Below are 6,028 nucleotides of genomic sequence, written 5' to 3' on the forward strand. Positions count from 1 at the left end.
AAGACGATGCTTACTGACTCTTTTAATAACCAAAACACGTGTTGCATTTACTTATTTGGTCACCATAACACGATGTTATTTTACATATTTAATCACCCAAAGACGACGTTTTTTTAACACATTAAATTACCGAAAGACGATGTTTTTTTCTCTCTTTATCACCAAAACAGGAGTTTTATTTCCTTATTTAATCACCATAACACGATGTCCTTTTACATATTTAATCGCACTTAGACGACGTTTTTTGACGAGTTTATTAACCAAAAGACGGTGTTTGTGTATGCATTAATTTACCGAAAGACGGTGTTTTATTTCGACTTTAATCACCAAAAGACGGTGTTTATTTACGCATTTATTCACCAAAGGACGATGCTAACTGACTCTTTTAATAACTGAAACACGAAGTACATTTACTTATTTGGTCACCATAACACGATGTTATTTTACATATTTAATCACCCAAAGACGACGTTTTTTTCTCTCTTAATCACCAAAACAGGAGTTTCATTTCCTTATTAAATCACCATAACACGATGTTATTTTACATATTTAATCACCCAAAGACGACGTTTTTTTCTCTCTTAATCACCAAAACAGGAGTTTCATTTCCTTATTAAATCACCATAACACGATGTTATTTTACATATTTAATCACCCAAAGACGACGTTTTTTTCTCTCTTAATCACCAAAACAGGAGTTTCATTTCCTTATTAAATCACCATAACACGATGTTATTTTACATATTTAATCACCCAAAGACGACGTTTTTTTCTCTCTTAATCACCAAAACAGGAGTTTCATTTCCTTATTAAATCACCATAACACGATGTTATTTTACATATTTAATCACCCAAAGACGACGTTTTTTCTCTCTTAATCACCAAAACAGGAGTTTCATTTCCTTATTTTTTTTATTTTTTTTAAATTTATTTTTCTTTTTTAAATTCTAAACAATTTTTTTTTTATTCCTGCCAAACTACAAAAGCAGTTTTTTTGCAGGGATTTCTCTCTTTAAACATTTTTGTAACACAATATAATAAATGTTTACATAAAATATTTTTAAAAAAATATTAAAAATATCAATAAAATAAAAGTTTGAAAAAAATTAAATACAAGTAAATCAAGTCTTTTTTGAAAACGAAATATATAAAAAATAATAAACAAACACTTTTTTTGACACTGTTTTAAATTGTTTGGTTTCCCCATTTTTTTATATTTTTTTTTTTTTTTTTACAGACTTAACTTAGAATTAAGGAAAAAGATTTTTAAAACCAATTTTACTGTGTTTTTATTCATATCATTATTTTTTATTTCGTCCGGGAATCTCTTTACTATGCGAGGGAGTATATACGCCCTGGTCCTCTCTCCATACGCATTTATGGCTCTTCTTTCTATGAAGTTTCCTCTCGCTTTTTGGCGCGTTTCATGCTTATGTGATATTGGCGTTTTATAGAAATCCATGAAGTCCTCTGTTACCAGGCGATAGTATATCATATTCTGTACCGTCAAAACTTTACACATCGGGAAAAGATTTTCGTAGTCATTTTGACAAGTTATTAAGTTGGTTTTACTTGCTAACATTTTAAGGAATCTAATTTGTAATTTTTTATCCTATTTGTATACGTTGTAAATGTTAGCCCGTACCAACTCACTCCATACGATTTTATTGACTCAACCAGCGCATGGTATAAACAGTATAAGGTGGCCCGCGGAACACAGAATTTCAAATAATTAAATTTTATAAGTACCGCTTTTAGTTTTTGGCAAACACTTTCTACATGTAATTTCCAATGAAAATTATTTTTGATAGTTAAGCCTAGATATGTATATTGATTGACCATTTCTATCGTTTGACAGGCACAAGGTGATTTTTTTAAATGGAGACATTCATAATCGTGACCTTTAACATTAAGTATTTTGTTTTGTTTACTTGTATGCGTAGAATGAATAAGCATCACTTTTGTTTTATTTATGTTTAGTATTATCCCATTATCGTGAACCCATTTCATTTAATCACCATAACACGATGTTATTTTACAAATTTAATCGCCCTAAGACGACGTTTTTTTACGAGTTTATTGACCAAAAGACGGTGTTTGTTAATGCATTCATTTACGGAAAGACGGTGTTTTATTTCGACTTTAATCACCAAAAGACGGTGTTTATTGACGCATTAAATCACCTTAAGACGGTTATTATTTACGCATTTATTCACCAAAGGACGATGCTAACTGACTCTTTTAATAACCGAAAAACGAGTTGCATTTACTTATTTGGTCACCATAACACGATGTTATTTTACATATTTAATCACCCAAAAACGACGTTTTTTTCTCTCCTAATCACCAAAACAGGAGTTTCATTTCCTTATTTAATCACCATAACACGATGTTATTTTACAAATTTAATCGCCTTAAGACGACGTTTTTTTACGAGTTTTTTCACCAAAAAGCGACGTTTGATAATGCATTAATTAACCGAAAGACGGTTTTTAATGCCAACTTTAATCACCAAAAGACGGTTATTATTTACGCATTTATTCACCAAAGGACGATGCTTACTGAGTCTTTTAAAAACCAAAACACGAGTTGCATTATTTACTTATTTGGTCACCACTTTCACTTTAATCACCAAAAGTCAGTGTTGATTTACGCATTTAATCTCCCTACGACAGTATTTATTGACGCATTTACCAACCGAAAGACGTTGTTTATTAACGCATGAACTCACCGAAACACGGTTTTTATTGCCAACTTTAATCACCAAAAGACGGCGTTTATTAACGCATTTAATCACCTTTAGACGGTTATTATTTACGCATTTATTCACTAAAGGACGATGCTTACTGACTCTTTTAAAAACCAAAACACGAGTTGCATTATTTACTTATTTGGTCACAATAACACGATGTTATTTTAAACATTAAATCACCCTAAGTCGACGTTTTTTAACGAGTTTATACACCATAAGACGGTGTTTGTCTGTGCATAAATTTACCGAAAGACGGTGTTTCATTACGACTTTAATCACCAAAAGTCGGTGTTTATTTACGCATTTTATCTCCCTACGACAGTGTTTATTGACGCATTTACCTACCGAAAGACGTTGTCTATTTACGCATTAACTCACCGAAAGACGGTTTTTATTGACAACTTTAATCACCAAAAGACGGTGTTTATTTACGCATTTCATCACCTTAAGACGGTAATTATTTACGCATTTATTCACCAAATGACGATGCTTACTGACTCTTTAAATAACCAAAACACGAGTTGCATTTACTTATTTGGTCACTATAACACGATGTTATTTTACAAATTTATTCACCCTAAGACGACGTTTTTTTACGAGTTTATACACTAAAAGACGGTGGTTGTTTATGCATTAATTTACCGAAAGACGGTGTTTCATGACGACTTTAATCACCAAAAGTCGGTGTTTATTTACGCATTTTATCTCCCTACGACAGTGTTTATTGACGCATTTACCTACCGAAAGACGTTGTTTATTTACGCATTAAGTCACCGAAAGACGGTGTTTATTTACGCATTTCATCACCTTAAGACGGTTTTTTTTTTACGCATTTATTCACCAAAGGACGATGCTAACTGACTCTTTTAATAACCAAAACACGAGTTGCATTTACTTATTTCGTCACCATAACACGATGTTATTTTACATATTGATTCACCCAAAGACGACTTTTTTTTCTCTCTTAATCACCAAAACAGGAGTTTCATTTCCTTATTTACTCACCATAACACGATGTAATTGAACAAATTTAATCGCCCTCAGACGACGTTTTTTTACGAGTTTATTCACCAAAAGACGGTGGTTGTTTATGCATTAATTCACCGAAAGACTGTGTTTCATAACGACTAAAATCACCAAAAGTCGGTGTTTATTTACGCATTTTATCTCCCTACGACAGCGTTTATTTACGCATTAACCTAACGAAAGACGTTGTTTATTTACGCGTAAACTCACCGAAAGACGGTTTTTATTGACAACTTTTATCACCAAAAGACAGTGTTTGTTTACGCATTAATTTACCGAATGACTGTGTTTCATTACGACTTAAATCACCAAAAGTCGGTGTTTATTAACGCATTTAATCTCCCTACGACAGTGTTTATTTACGCATTTACCTACCGAAAAACGTTGTTTATTTACGCATTAACTCAACGAAACACGGTTTTTATTGACAACCTTAATCACCAAAAGACGGTGTTTATTTACGCATTTAATCACATTTAGACGGTTATTATTTACGCATTTTTTCACCAAAGGACGATGCTTACTGACTCTTTTAATAACCAAAACACGAGTTGCATTTACTTATTTGGTCACCATAACACGATGTTATTTTACAAATTTAATCGCCCTCAGACGACGTTTTTTTACGAGTTTATTCACTAAAAGACGGTGTTTGTTTATGCATTAATTGACTGAAAGACGGTGTTTTATAACGACTTTAATCACCAAATGTCGGTGTTGATTTACGCATTTAATCTCCCCACGACAGTGTTCATTTACGCATTTATCTACCGAAAGACGTTGTTCATTTACGCATTAACTCACCGAAAGACGGTTTTTATTAACAACTTTAATCACCAAAAGACGGTGTTTGTTTATGCATTAATTTACCGAATGACTGAAATTCATTACGACTTTAATCACCAAAAGTCGGTGTTTATTAACGCTTTTAATCACCTTAAGACAATTATTATTTACGCATTTATTCACCAAAGGACGATGCTAACTGACTCTTTTAATAACCAAAACACGATGTGCATTTACTTATTTGGTCACCATAACACGATGTCATTTTACATATTGATTCACCAAAAGACGACCTTTTTTTATTTCTTAATCACCAAAACAGGAGTTTCATTTCCTTATTTACTCACCATAACAAGATGTTATTAAACAAATTAAATCGCCTCTAGACGACGTTTTCGTACGAGTTTATTCACCAAAAGACGGTGTTTGTTTATGCATTAATTAACCGAAAGACGGTGTTTTATAGCGACTTTAATCACCAAAAGTCGGTGTTGATTTACGCATTTAATCTCCCTTCGACAGTGTTTATTAACGCATTTACAAACCGAAAGTCGTTGTTTATTTACGCATGAACTCACCGAAAGACGGTTTTTATTGCCTACTTTAATCAGCAAAAGACGGTGTTTATTTACGCATTTAATCACCTTTCGACGGTTATTATTTACGCATTTATTCACCAAAGGACGATGCTTACTGACTCTTTTAATAACCAAAACACGAGTTGCATTTACTTATTCGGTCACCATAACACGAGGTTGTTTTACAAATTTAATCACCCTAAGACGACGTTTTTTAACGAGTCTAAACACCAAAATACGGTGTTTGCTTGTGCATTAATTTACCGAAAGACGGTGTTTCATTACGACTTTAATCACAAAAAGACGGTGTTTACTTACGCATTGAATCTCCCTACGACAGTGTTTATTTACGCATTTACCTACCGAAAGACGTTGTTTATTTACGCATTAACTCACCGAAAGACGGTTTTTATTGACAAATTTAATCACAAAAAGACGGTGTTCAGTAACGCATTTAATCACCTTTAGACGGTTATTATTTACGCATTTATTCACTGAAGGACGATGCTTACTGACTCTTCTAATAACCAAAACACGAGTTGCATTTACTTATTTGGTCACCATAACACAATGTTATTTTACAAATTTAATCACCCTAAGTCGATGTTTTTTAACGAGTTTATACACCAAAAGACGGTGTTTGCTTGTGCATTAATAAACCGAAAGACGGTGTTTCATTACGACTTTAATCACCAAAAGACGGTGTTTATTTACGCATTTAATCACCTTAAGACGGTATTTTTTACGCAATTATTCACCTTTAGACGGTTATTATTTTCGCATTTATTCACCAAAGGACGATTCTTACTGACTCTTCTAATAACCAAAACACGAGTTGTATTTACTTATTTGGTCACCATAACAAGATGTTATTTTACATATTTAA

This window comes from Micrasema longulum, unplaced genomic scaffold, assembly GCF_059751315.1.
Source record: "Micrasema longulum isolate JH-2025_06_02 unplaced genomic scaffold, ASM5975131v1 h1tg001529l, whole genome shotgun sequence".
Classification (NCBI taxonomy): Eukaryota; Metazoa; Arthropoda; class Insecta; order Trichoptera; family Brachycentridae; genus Micrasema; species Micrasema longulum.